A 14,072-nucleotide genomic window follows, 5' to 3' on the forward strand; every position below is an offset into this window, starting at 1 on the left:
GGAGCGGGGCAGGGTCGGGAGGCGCCTGGGTGCACAGCCCTGCAGGGACTGGAGGAGCGGGCTGGGGGGTGGTGGCGCGAGCCGGCTTGTGGGCGCGTGGGATCAGGCATCGAAACAGGTGTCCAGGTGGTTTCCACCTAATCGAAACGTCGCCTTGCCTGCACATAAAGCTTTAACCTTCTTGGGAGAAATCCCAGGAACCGGTGATTTTGTGAGTACAACGTGGTGTGGTAACAATAACAAGTAACCATCTTGGTCAGGTTCTGTGTTGCCAGCGTTTAACTACCCTCGAAGACCTACTTCGAGGTAGCTTTATGTAGTGATGCCGACATGTGAGTGCTCGATGGGTGCCGGGCTCTGGTGTAAGTGCTGTATGTGGACCTTCTCAATTCATCTCTTCAACAACTCAGAGGGGTCGGAGGTGATGTTTTCCCCAAAGTTGAACTGGAGAAAGAAAAACGAGAGCAAAAAAGGAGATGCGACTGAGGAGAGGCCAGGCACAGCTAGACCCTGGCTGAAGCAGTGGCAGTTGGACCTTGCTTCTCTCCCTTCTTCTCTGGTTCTTGCTTCTTTCTGGGGACCCACAGGGGAAGCCCCACATGGATTGGCTCCAGAGGGAGAAAAAGCTGAAGCCTCCGGTTCACCCTGGATGGCTCTGCAGAGTCTCGTGTGTGATGAGGGAATGGCACGTGTGGACTGACTGAGCCTGGAGAAGTGGGTTGTTCTGGATGATATGTTTGTGTCCTCCCAGGATTGAAACTCTTAATCCCTGAAGGTACAACATTTAGAGACAGGACCTTTGAGAGGATTAAGTCATGAAGGTGGAGCCCTCATGAGGAGACTAGAAGACCTCACAGCCCTGCCTCTTGTAATGCTATAGCAAAGAGGGTGGCTGTCCTCAAGCCAGGAAGCAGGCTGTCCCCTGATGCCATACCTCCTAGTGCCTTGATCTTGGACTCCCAGCTTCCAGAATTGTGAGAAATACTTGTTAACTACCCAGTCTGTGGTATTTTGTTGTAATAGCTTGAGCTGAGACCCATAGCATAAGGGCCCAGACAGACGGGGTGGTTCCTCAGAGGAGAATTGGAGTACTGTTAGCAGGAGCGTGAATGGCCACTGGTCTGCAGAAACATTAGTCTCAAAGTAGAAAGAACTAGTAGAACTAGCGGAGAAGGCAATGGCAAGCCACTCCAGTACTCTTGCCTAGAAAATCCCATGGACGGGGAGCCTGGTAGGCTGCAGTCCGTGGGGTCGCTAGGGGTCGGACATGACTGAGCGACTTCACTTTCACTTTTCACTTTCACACATTGGAGAAGGAAATGGCAACCCACTCCAGTGTTCTTGCCTGGAGAATCCCAGGGACGGGGGAGCCTGGTGGGCTTCCGTCTATGGGGTCGCACAGAGTCGCACACGACTGAAGTGACTTAGCATCAGCAGAAAGAACTAGATCCTGTTCTGCATGTGACACTTTGTAGCGGTTTCCTCTCTCTGGCCTTGGGTTCTGCTTTAGAACAGGCCATTGACTTAGGAGCTCTCCAAGGTCCTTGCAGTGCTATGTGCTGTGACGGAGTTCCGTGCCAGTTTTCCTGGATTCAGGGTCTGACAAGTGGATCTTCTGGGGACCCATGTTCCTCCCCCATCCCACCCCCACTGCCCAGTCCTTCCAGCCTTTGCAGAGCTGACCTTTCAGTTATTGCCAGGAGGTCTGCATTGTTCTGTCCTCACCACAACTGATCATCCTCATTCTTGTTTCTGCTTTTTAAAATCTCAACTGTCATTTCCTGTTTCTTCTCCATCCTAACTTTGCCACTTCTCTCCCCGTGGTTCAGATTCCGGGTCCATCGCTTGCTGTGTGAGCCACTCAGCTCCTGTGTCCATATCTCCAGAGTGGAAATAACCACCATCTGCCCCTTGTTCTTGTCTGGAGAATCCCAGGGACAGGGGAGCCTGGTGGGCTTCCATCTGTGGGGTCGCACAGAGTCGGACACGACTGAAGCGACTTAGCAGCAGCAGCACCTTTGGGGGGTGCAGAGGATGAAGTGAGGAAGTGCGTGTAGATCGCTCACAGCAGTGCCTGGCTCCCAGTGGAGACTCGTGTATTCCTAGTGTTATCATCCCTGTGAAATTGAGCTGGTGAACTTGGCCATTTGCATCACTGCTTTGTGAGAGTTCCAGAAACACTTTAGACTAAACAACCCTGGATCCAGCACCCTTCCAGATGATTGGTAGAGAGCTCCTTTCAGGATGATGGACATTACTGTGTATATTCTGCTGTTTGGGGCAGAGAGGCATGGCTGGACTGATGCCAGGATGGGCTGACTGGATGTCTCCAGCGGTTGCCCATCAACCATAGGAAAGAGCTGAGGTTCTTCCCAATGGCTTTCCCCCACCTGGCTTCCCCTTCTGTGGTAGCCTCAGCTCCCCTGAACCTTTAAGCTTCAGCCTTGGCAGAACTCCATGTGCGGGCCCTCCCCTGCTCCATCAGACTCCTAGGCTTCCTCCACGCAGACCCCACTGTTCCACACGTCCTGCCCACCTTCCTTCTTCCACGGTCCATTCTCATCCCACCTTAAGTCTCAGATCAAAGGTCAGATCTTACCAAGGGAAAATAGACCTGAGTCTACACCCTCATACTTTGCACGTTCTCCATTCCAGCTCCTCATGTGTCATATTACAATTGTTTGTCTTCCCATCTGTCTCCCTGACCACACCATGAGGTCTCCGAGGGAGTGCCTGTCTTACTCTTATTGGAATTTCCAGGGCTTTAGGATTGCTCAGCACACAACAGGTACTTGATTTTTATTAAAGGAATGAATATCCCTCCCTCAGTCCCCCAGATAAAGGGTAAATTCATACATTGAGAAATGTTGGAAGAGCCTGAACGAAAAGGGCAGACATTAGCAGAACTGACTCCCACACACCCCATGGCTGCATTTCAGTGCCCCCGTCAGCAGTGTGTGGGGCTGTCTTTACCCTCTCGTGACACAGTAGGCTGTCTACCGTGAGCTAAGCTGAGGTGCTTAGGTTGCTCTTAAATTCTGCAATGCTATCTCTCTTTGTTAGCCACTGATGTTTCCTTTTTCTGTGGAAATTATTTTTCACTGGGAGTAGGCGCTTGCTCACAAGTGGTACACAGTCTTTTCACTTTAATTCTGCTTACAGTTGTCCCTCCCTCTGTAAGGCCAGTCACTCAAATGTTGGCCGTGAAACTGGCACTCCTGGGGTGGAACCATGGGTGGCCTCGGTTCTCGGCTTAACAACCCCTTCTCACCACTCAGCCAGTGCTGCCCGGCCCCCAGGGTGGCCCATGCCACACAGCTCCTTCCTTTGCACTCTGCTGATGAAATTAATTTCAACACTTTCGTTTTTCACTTGATACTTCAGAGATAACAAGCTAAAAATGTGGTATTTCCCCCATCTCTGGCAGAGAAACTTGCAGAAACACCGTGTAGAAAAGTGCAGATCAAACTTCACATGCACGTCCAGATTCACAGAGCCACGGCCAGGCACCTGTGCCGTCATGTGAAGAGGGGATGTTTGTATCTAAGAGAAAACCTACACAACCTCTAACAGACAGACAGCGGGCTAAACCTGGAGCCAGCGACAGTCCCTATCAGCTGCCTGACCCCCACCCAGTCATGCAAAGTCATGCAAACACGGCGAGGCAAACATTCACTTGACAAACAGTTTAGGAGTGCTTACTGTGCGTCAGGCCCTATTGTGGGTTCAGATTGGTCAAGAGACCTCTTCATCTGGTTGAAAAGGTCCAATCAGGGAGAGAGAAATACGTGAGGAGGCAGGAAAGGCTGTAACCTGTAGGGGTTTATTTGAGTTGGGTGTATAAAGGCGGCTAATCAGGGGTTAAGGAGGATAAACTGATGAGGTCAGTGGTAAAGTACAAGGGTCAGGAGTGGACCAAGAAGCCCAGGTTAATTTGCTTAACATAAGCTACACTCCAACAAACAAAATAAGACTTGCACTCATGGGACTTCCCTGGTGGTCTGGTGGCTAAGACTCTGCACCAATGCAGGGGGCCTGGGTTGGATCCCTGGTCAGGAAACTAGATCCTACATGCTGCAACTAAGACCCGGCACAGCCAAATGAATAAACTTGCCCTCATGCCTTCAAGTCCCTAATATTTATACACCTGTCCGAGTACGGGTCTATCTGTTTTCCACTGGAAGCCTTTCAGACAGGGCCCACCTTCCACTTGCCTTATGCTTTACCCTGTACCTCACCAGACAACGCCTACTGGTCAGGAGCAGTTGGAGGAGCTTCTCATGGCACGAAGTGAAGTCGCTCAGTCATGTCCAACTCTTTGCGACCCCATAGACTGGCCTGCAGGCTCCTCCATCCATGGGATTTTCCAGGCAAGAATACTGGAGTGGGTTGCCATTTCCTTCTCCAGGGGATCTTCCTGACCCAGGGATTGAACCTGGGTGTCCCACATTGCAAGCAGACTCCTTACCCTCTGAGCTACCAGGGAAGTCAAATGGCACTAAAGTCTCACAGAATATTCAAAACCAGACCATGGTCTGTGTTGCTGCTGCTGCTGCTGAGTCACTTCAGTCGTGTCTGACTCTGTTCGACCCCATAGACGGCAGCCCACCAGGCTCCTCCTTCCCTGGGATTCTCCAGGCAAGAACACTGGAGTGGGTTGCCATTTCCTTCTCCAGTGCATGAAAGTGAAAAGTGAAAGTGAAGTCGCTCAGTTAGACCTGCATAAAAAAGGAATGTTCTGCATATTTGACTCCAGAATGTAATTTTTCCAGCACACCAGTTGTACCTAAAATGTGCTTCATTGTCAAGACATTTACAGCCATTTACAGATGAGGTTTGTTACTAAGCTACTCCAGAGTGGTGTTTCCCATTCCAGACCCCATCAGCAACCTGTCCGGCATAGAAGTGGAGCCCTGCCCATGGCCAGCACCACAGGTATCATCTGCCCTGGAAGAAAAGCTTAAGGAAATTCTGCAGGTACTTTTGGAGTAAAAGCGATGCTCTTTGGAAGAGATGCTAAGACGAGAGGCGCACACCGAGACGTACGACCACGCTAATCACAGGGCTCGAGACCAAACAAAGCATCGTGAAGATAGTGTAAGAGAACATCCTCACAGTCTTGAGATAAGGGAGGTTTTCAACAAAAGAGGTGCAGAAAGCACCAACCTTAAAGGAAAAAATTAATACACTCAATTACTTTGTTATTTAGTTGCTAAGTCGTGTCCGACTCTTTGTGACTCCATGGACTGCAGCACGTCAGGCTCTTTTGTCCTTCAGTGTCTCCCGGAGCTTGCTCAAATTCATGTCCATTGAGTTGGTGATGCCATCCAACCATCTCATCCTCTGTCGTCCCCTTCTCCTCTTGCCTTCAATCTTTCCCAGCATCAGGGTCTTTTCCAATGAGTCCACTCTTCACATCAGGTGGCCAAAATATTGGAGCTTCAGCATCAACCATCAGTTCTTCCAATGAATATTCAGGGTTGATTTCCTTTAGGATTGACTGGTTTGATCTTGCTGTGCAAGGGACTCTCAAGAGTCTTCTGTATAAGAGTCTTCAAAAGCATTTATTATGGAAGCAACCTAGATGTCCATCGGCAGACAAATGGATAAGAAAGCTGTGGTACATATACACAATGGCATATTACTCAGCTATTAAACAGAATACATTTGAATTAGTTCTAATGAGGTGGATGAAACTGGAGCCTATTATACAGAGTGAAGTAGGTCAGAAAGAAAAACACCAATACAGTATATTAACGCATATATATGGAATTTAGAAAGATGGTAACGATGACCCTGTATGTGAGACAGCAAAAGAGACACAGATGTAAAGAATAGATTTTTGGACTCTGGGAGAAGCCAAGGGTGGGATGATTTGAGAGAATAGCATTGAAACATGTATATTATCATATGTGGAACAGATCGCCAGTCCAGGTTCGATACATGAGACAGGGTGCTCAGGGCTGGTCCACTGGGATGACCCAAGGGATAGGATGGGGAGGGAGGTGGGAGGGAGGGTCAGGATGGGGAACACATGTACACCCATGGCTGATTGATGTGAATGTATGGCAGAATCACCACAATATTGTAATTAGCCTACAATTAAAATTTTAAAAAAATAGTAATTTTTTAAAAAGAAAGCATTTATTCAATTATTTTTTGATGAATTTTTAGTTGGAGTATAGTTTATTTACATTGTTGTGTTTCTGCTGTACAACAAAGTGGATCAGTTGTACATATACATACATGCACTCTTTAGGTTCTTTTCCCACATAGGACATTAGAGAGTATTGAGTAGAGTCCCTCGTGCTGTACAGCAGGTTCTTACTAGCTCTCTGTTTCACATGTAGTAGTGTGTATAGTCAGAGAAGACAATGGCACCCCACTCCAGTAGTCTTGCCTGGAAAACCCCATGGATGGAGGAGCCAGGTAGGCAGCAGTCCATGGGGTCACTAAGAGTTGGACGCGACTGAGTGACTTCACTTTCACTTTTCACTTTCATGCATTGGAGAAGGAAATGGCAATCCACTCCAGTGTTCTTGCCTGGAGAATCCCAGGGACGGGGGAGCCTGGTAGGAGGCCATCTATGGGGTCACACAGAGTCGGACACGACTGAAGTGACTTGGCAGCAGCAGCAGCAGTGTGTATAGTCAGTCCCAACCTCCCAGTTTGTCTCTCCCCCTTCAACTACTTTAAAATTGAAAACTTCTCTTGATCATTAAGAGGGTGAAAAGGCAAGCCACCTTGAGATTGACATATACACACTGTTATATTTAAAATAGATAACCAACAAGGTCCTACTGTGTATATCCCAGAGAACTCTGCTCAATGTTATGTGGCAGCCTGGATGGGAGGGGAGTTTGGGGGAGGATGGATGAATGTATGGCTGAGTCCATTTGCTGTTCACCTGAAACTATCACAACATTGTTAATCAACTCTACTCCCATATAAAATAAAAGTTTTTAAAATTTTAAATAAATAAAATATTAAAAAACAAACCCTCAAATGGCAAACCACCGAGCAGGAGAAGATATTTGCAATGCCTGTTGCCAACAAAGAGCCAGGATATAGATTATCGAAAGAACGCCTGTCAGTCAGTATGAACAAGACAAGCACTTAACTTAAAAAAAAAGCACAGGACTTGAATCAATTTTTAAGGAAAAAAAAGGGGGAAATACAGATGGTCAGTAAACGTAGGGAAAAGTGCTCAACCTCAGCAAGCAGAGACATGCAGATAAAACCCACAGTGAGGCACCCCCCAGGAAGGCCACATGGAATTGTAGGTTGATGCTATCACTGGGGAAATTGGTCTGACATCATCACTTATCTCTGATGCCGAAGCTAGGACTGGCCTGGGGACAGCATTGCCTTAGACCGTACACACAGCAGGAGCGGGTGCAAGAGTGTTCTCAGCACTGTCCCGGCCCGAGTGTCCATCACCAGTAGAACGGATAAATAAAGGTGGTCTATTTATTTTTGGGATATTATTGGTAACAAAAAGCAGAATGAGGGACAAAATAAAATATTAAAAAACAAACCCTCAAATGGCAAACCACCGAGCAGGAGAAGATATTTGCAATGCCTGTTGCCAACAAAGAGCCAGGATATAGATTATCGAAAGAACGCCTGTCAGTCAGTATGAACAAGACAAGCACTTAACTTAAAAAAAAAGCACAGGACTTGAATCAATTTTTAAGGAAAAAAAAGGGGGAAATACAGATGGTCAGTAAACGTAGGGAAAAGTGCTCAACCTCAGCAAGCAGAGACATGCAGATAAAACCCACAGTGAGGCACCCCCCAGGAAGGCCACATGGAATTGTAGGTTGATGCTATCACTGGGGAAATTGGTCTGACATCATCACTTATCTCTGATGCCGAAGCTAGGACTGGCCTGGGGACAGCATTGCCTTAGACCGTACACACAGCAGGAGCGGGTGCAAGAGTGTTCTCAGCACTGTCCCGGCCCGAGTGTCCATCACCAGTAGAACGGATAAATAAAGGTGGTCTATTTATTTTTGGGATATTATTGGTAACAAAAAGCAGAATGAGGGACAGCAATGCAACGACATTTATGAACCTTGAACATGTGCCACGTGAACAAGCCAGACCCCCAAAGAGCCTCGTATGATCCTTTCACAGGTGAAATTCAGAAATAGGCACGAACTTAGTTATAACATTGAAGGATGTACGTTTAATGGTCAGAGTATAGGCAGTGAGTACCGTCATGTTACCATAGCAACCGGGATGTAGATGCCTTTGGTGGCCCGAAAGGGGCATCCTGAGGCTTTGGGATTGTTGCCAACATTCCAGTTCTTGACCCATGTGGTGATTACATATTTTGCTTTAAAATAATTCACATTTACATCTATATTTTTCTCTGTGTTTTATATTTTACAATTTTAAAAGGTTTTTTCTTTTTTTTTTTTGGAAAAGGACGTATAGTAAAAGTGACTGTCCTAGTTTTACATGAGTGGGATGACTTACCAATGACAGGATCACACGATTTGTTTTTTCTTTTGGCCTCAATTCTCAGCTTGTGGAATCAAACCTGTGTCCCGTGCACTGGGGAGGTGGATTCTTATCCACTGGACCACTAGGGAAGTCTTCCCACACATGATTTTTAAAAAGGCCGTAGCTGGAACAGTCCAGAAGAAAGACAAGACGAGGTGAGCTGGGAATCTGAGGCAAAGAGAGAACTCTGGGATGACAGTGACACCGATGTTGAAGATGATGAGAAGCTTGAGTTAAAAGTCATTTCCAGAAAAGAGCAAAAAACGTTTTTTCAAGATGATTTGTTTCAAATGTGGCTTGAAAATAAGTACATGAGGCCAAGTTAACAAATAGACATGTATTTCATTGTCATCCTCGAAAAACTGAGCCCAAGTGAACCCCACCCTTTGCAGGTGCTTCTCTTGAGGAAAGAGGAGGGTCCTCCGTGTTCACAGAGCCCCGCCTGACAGCATCCTCGGGTTCCCCGGAGGGAGAGTAATTTGCCCACGTTCTCACAGCTGCTCAGGATTCTTGGGTCGCAAACCAAACCAGGAAAGGGAATCTCTGGTGACGGGTTTTGTTTAGCTTGTGGAATCCACACCAGGCTGCCAAACCAGGTTCAGAAAACAGTCAGGAGGCAAGGGTCCCTGAGAGCCCCGGTGGCCGTCTGATCAGGAGGTGTGTAGCGAGGCTTTCGGGGCATTAGGGTTTCTCTGATGGGGCGGTAGTCTAGCCGAGGCCAGAATACAGTGGAGGTGTGAGGGCGCGGGGGAGGGAAGCGGACAAAGGGAGCGTCAAGTGCAAAGGCCGGAAGCAGGGACTTTGGCGAGTGGACTGGAGCCAGGGTGCAGGAGGCCTAGAGGGAGGTGGCCTCGGGCCATGGCGAACCCATGAGCTCATGCTGATGCTCTGCAGGGACCCGGTACTGTGCAGGGGCACAAGGGTGCTTGTAACACAGAAGTGGAGGAGGAATGTGTGTGTGCATGCCAAGTCGCTTCAGTCATGTCAGACTCTTTGTGACCCTGTGGACTGTAGCCCGCCAGGCTCCTCTGGCCATGGGGATTCTCCAGGCAAGAACACTATACTGGAGTGAGTTGCCCTGCCCTCCTCCAGCGGATCTTCCTGACACAGGGATTGAACCCAGGTCTCTCATGTCTCCTGCATTGGCAGGAGGGTTCTTTACCGCTAGTGCCACCTGGGCAGCTGGGGGAGTGATAGACCGTGTTTAGCTTTCACTGATTTCATTTTCTACTCAGGGTGGCCCCTGAGGTCTCTGCCTCTCCCCCCATAGAACTCCTTCCCTTGAATGGGGGCTTCAAGGGAATTTAACAACCTTCTAGCTGGCAGAATAATGCAAAGAGAAAGGGATTTTGCAGATGTAATTATAATACCAAATCAGTTGAGTCTGAGTTATTCAGAATGAAGATTATCCTGGGTGAGCTTGGCTTATTTGTGTAAAAGCCCTTTGCAGAGGGACTTCACTCTTTGAGGCAAGAAACTCTCTCTCCTGATGGCCTTGCAGAAGCAAACAGCCAGGCTGTGAACAGCCCCCGGGGGACTGCGGGCAGCCTCTAGATCCAAGGGCAGCCCACAGTCAAGAAGCCGGTACCCTCAGTCAGCAGCTTCCAAGAAGTAAATCTGGCTGGCAGCTTGCATGGACCGACAGCAGATCCTTCTCACTCAGACCTCCAGGTAAGATTTCACCCCAGTCGATCACAAACTTATGAGACCCCTGAGCAGATGACCAGTGAAGCTGAGCCCAGACTTCTGACCCAGAGAAACTGTGAGATCATCAATGGGGCACTGTGTTCAGCTGCTAAGTCTGTGGTCTTCTGTTGGGTAGCACAGAAAACTAATCCAGTGGGCAGCTGCTAACATATAGGTGTGTTGTTCCTCCTCCCATTATAAAGTGACACTGCATACTTGTTTCTGTCAAAGTAGAAACCAGTTAATGCATGGACCAAGGGACAAAGCCACTGGCCCGCCAGAAAGCGGAAAGTGTCTACACTGGTGGTCGCTCGAGAAGCAGGAGGGGTCCACCCTAGCACTCACACAGAGCAGCCAGGGGACGGGTGGTCTCAGCAGGGTGCTCCCGGATCGTGCAGCCGTCTCCCCAGATGTCCAGGAGGACTCAGCCCTTCATTTCATTAGGCGACCTTGTTAATTTTCACGCAATACTAACAGAGCAAGCATAACTCTTTAACAACGCTAACAGGTCAAGTCACTAACTCATTATGACAGGACTGCGCGAGTCAAACATAAAAACCCAGAGATGGGTTATGTAAGAGCCCAAGAATTTCGCTTGGCTTTTTCCATAAGAAGTTATAGAATACCATCAAGCAGGACTACAGATGGCATTGTTTTAGGGGAGATACAAGCTAGAAAAGAACTGGAACCTAAGTGAAGGGTTTGAGCTTTCAAATCTGATTGATGCAGCAAATGACGTTTACTTATAAATAGCAACTTTAATCTGATGGCCCTGGGAAGAGCAGTCTAGATCTGGCCGCATCCAGGAATTCCTCCATCTGTAAGCAAAATGCCTTAAGTCAGCTGATGAGAGATGGTGTTCTTCTCTAGGGTCTGGGGCCTTCAGTCCTGGAAAAGTATCAAAATAAATATAGCTGTAACCTGAAAAAGGTATTTGGAAAAAAAAAAAGAGGGAATAATGAAGATGTTAGTTAAATCCATGATGTTGCTACTTGGGGTAAGAGGTTGGCTTGGTAAGCATTGCATTAATACATGCTTTATTTGTTGTCTGAGGTGTTTGTAACATTCAAAAGAATCTGACCATGCCATACTTATAACTGCAGGCTACATTGTTTAATAAGAGAACTACTTTAATGTATTTGTAATTGTTATTTAGATGTGCCAAAAAAGAGAGATTTGTAAAATCTGGTTCACTGAGCATGAGTTGAGTTAAACAGAGTGCGCAGCGCATGGACACTCCTGGGAAATCATCAACAAGGGAAAGGAAACTGCAATCTGATCTGAGGCGGGACCTGGCCTTTCAACCAGCAGGGACATATATACTGGTCAGACAGAGGACAGAGATTGTGGGACCTTGAAGGAGGAGCTAAGATCTCCAGGGAGAAAAAGCAAATTGCACAACAAAACAGGTGAGCCCATGTGGGGAAAGAGTCAACCCTTGTCAATTACACGTATGTGTGTTTTTGTTTAGTCGCTCAGTCTTATCCAACTCTTTGTGACCCCATCGACTGCAGCCTATCAGGCTCCTCTGTCCATGGGATTCTCCAGACAAGGATACTGGAGTGGGGTGGCCATTTCCTTCTCCAGGGGATCTTCCCGACCCAGGTATCGAACCCGCATCTCCTGAGCCTCCTGCACTGCAGGCAGAGTCTTTACCACCAAGCCACCTGGGAAGCCTCACATATACGTGTAACAGGAGTGATAACAATTCCCCTTAGACCATTTGCCAAACCCTCTGGGTTGGGGCGGGGAGGGCTGTGCCGCGAGTGCCACTGTCCTGCGCAGGGTCCCCGGCCGCACCTGGGGCTCCGAGGCAGCCCCACCCTGCTGGCGGTCACTCACTCAGGCTTGTGTGTTGTGCCCTCTCAGAGATCCAGTGAAGCACCTCATTTTATTTGAGAGCCCCTTGGACTGCAAGGAGATCCACCCAGTCCATCCTAAAGGAAATCTGTCCTGAATTTTCATTGGAAGGACTGATGCTGAAGCTGAGGCTTCAGTACTTTGGCCACCTGATGTGAAGAACGGACTCGTTGGAAAAGACCCTGATGCTGGGAAAGATTGAAGGCAGGAGGAGAAGATGACAGAGGATGAGATGGTTGGATGGCATCTCTGACTCAATGGACATGAGTTTGAGTAAACTCCGGGAGTTGGTGATGGACAGGGTGGCCTGGCGTGCTGCAGTCCATGGGGTCGCAAAGAGTCGGAGATGACTGAGTGACTGAACTGATTGACCTTGTTTTACAGGTGAGGAAACTGAGTCACAGGTGGGCTCCTCCTTAGTGGGCCAGGACCCGCAGCCCTGAGATGGAAGAGTAGGCTGTGTCCCCTTTAAAAGAGAGACCACTCTGTTACACCTGCAACAGGCTACAGGCCCCAGTTTCTCCAGGTAGGAAGACAGGAGACCTGTTTTAGGAAAGGGCGCCTCTCCTAAATGAGAGGTTAAGGTTACCTAGTGGGAGGCACAGAAGACGCAGATCTACGCTGCATCGTCCAGCTCAGCTGATTGTAATCGTGTCAGCTGCAGGGAAAGCCCAGCCTTGGAAGCGGGTTCCTCAGGCAGGGCGGCCCGTGGGGAGCCCCGGGGACCCTTCACATGGCGCCACACCTGTTAGCACTTTTCACGGCAGCAGCTGAGAGTACTGAGAGGCGTGATCACGGGACACGCCTCTGGGCTCCTCCATGCACAGACCCCGGCGCCCTCCTCCTGGCGGAGCTGCAGAACCCCACGTCCTTTCCTTGGGTCTCCGTGGAAACCGAAGAAGGAACTTGTCCTCAGAAAGCAAGGGGAGCAACCCACGAAAGCAAAGCAGGGAGCGGCGGGCCCATTCGAGGGGCGCCTGCTTCCTGGGGCCTCAGCGCTGTCCTTGCTGACAGTCCTCCTCCTGCCACTGCCCTCAAGGACCCGGAGAGCCTGGCGGGGCCTTCGTCTCGGTGCCTGCCCGCTCTGGTCCTCACCTGACCGACTCTGCAGGCCCTGGGGCTTGGGCTGCTGCTGCTGCTTAGTTGCCAAGACTCTTCTGTGATCCCATGGACCGTAGCCTGCCAGGCTCCTCAGTCCATGGGATTTGCCAGGCAAGAGTACTGGAGGGGGTTGCTGTTTCCTTCTTCAGGAGATCTTCCCAACGCAGGGATCGAACCCGTGTCTCCTGCACTGGCAGGCGTGGCCACCCGGGAAGCCCCCACCACTCGCTGTGCTTGTGTTAGTTGCTGAGTCTTGTCTGACTCTTGGCGACCCCGTGGACCGTGGCCCGCCAGGCCCCTCTGTCCACGGAACTCTCCAGGCAAGAATACCACTCCTAAGTCATGGCTTGTATCAGGGATCCCCTGGACAGTGATGTTAAACAGGCTCCTCTCCGAGCGCCCCAGCGGCCAGAGGTGGAGTCCGGACTGCGGCTAGCCTCAGAACCTGAGAACCCTGGATTGTGAGGCCGCATTCTGTACCTGGAGGCTGGCCCTGCCCCGCTCCTCCCGGCCTTCTGCCCGCGATGGCCCCACCCCCGGGGCCTTCGGAGTCCCTCATTCATGTCGCCCCCTGCCTCCTGCTCTCTTCTGCTGGAGCGTAAGGGCGCTCTTCCCGGCCCCATCCGTGGGCTCCCTCCTCCCGCCCAGGGGTCTCTCGCTGAAGCCAGCCATGTCCACCGTGCAGGCAGCAGGTAGCAGCGGGGAGGGCGGGCCTGGCCGGGGAGGGGGTGGAGGGGTGGGGGAGAGGGTCCCCTCTCCTTGCTGGGGACCCCCGCCCTCCTCAGTCCTCCAGACCCGCTGGGGCCACGGGGCTTCTCCTGCTTCTCTTTGCGGTTGCAGGAAAACCGAGTTACAGGGCTCGCTGACAGAATAACGACCGAGAGAGGGGATCGAGGCCCTGCAGGGCCCTGAGC

The sequence above is a fragment of the Moschus berezovskii genome, chromosome 27 (assembly GCF_049115385.1).
Source record: "Moschus berezovskii isolate FMDL1 chromosome 27, NW_MosBer_1.0, whole genome shotgun sequence".
In the NCBI taxonomy this organism is placed as follows: domain Eukaryota; kingdom Metazoa; phylum Chordata; class Mammalia; order Artiodactyla; family Moschidae; genus Moschus; species Moschus berezovskii.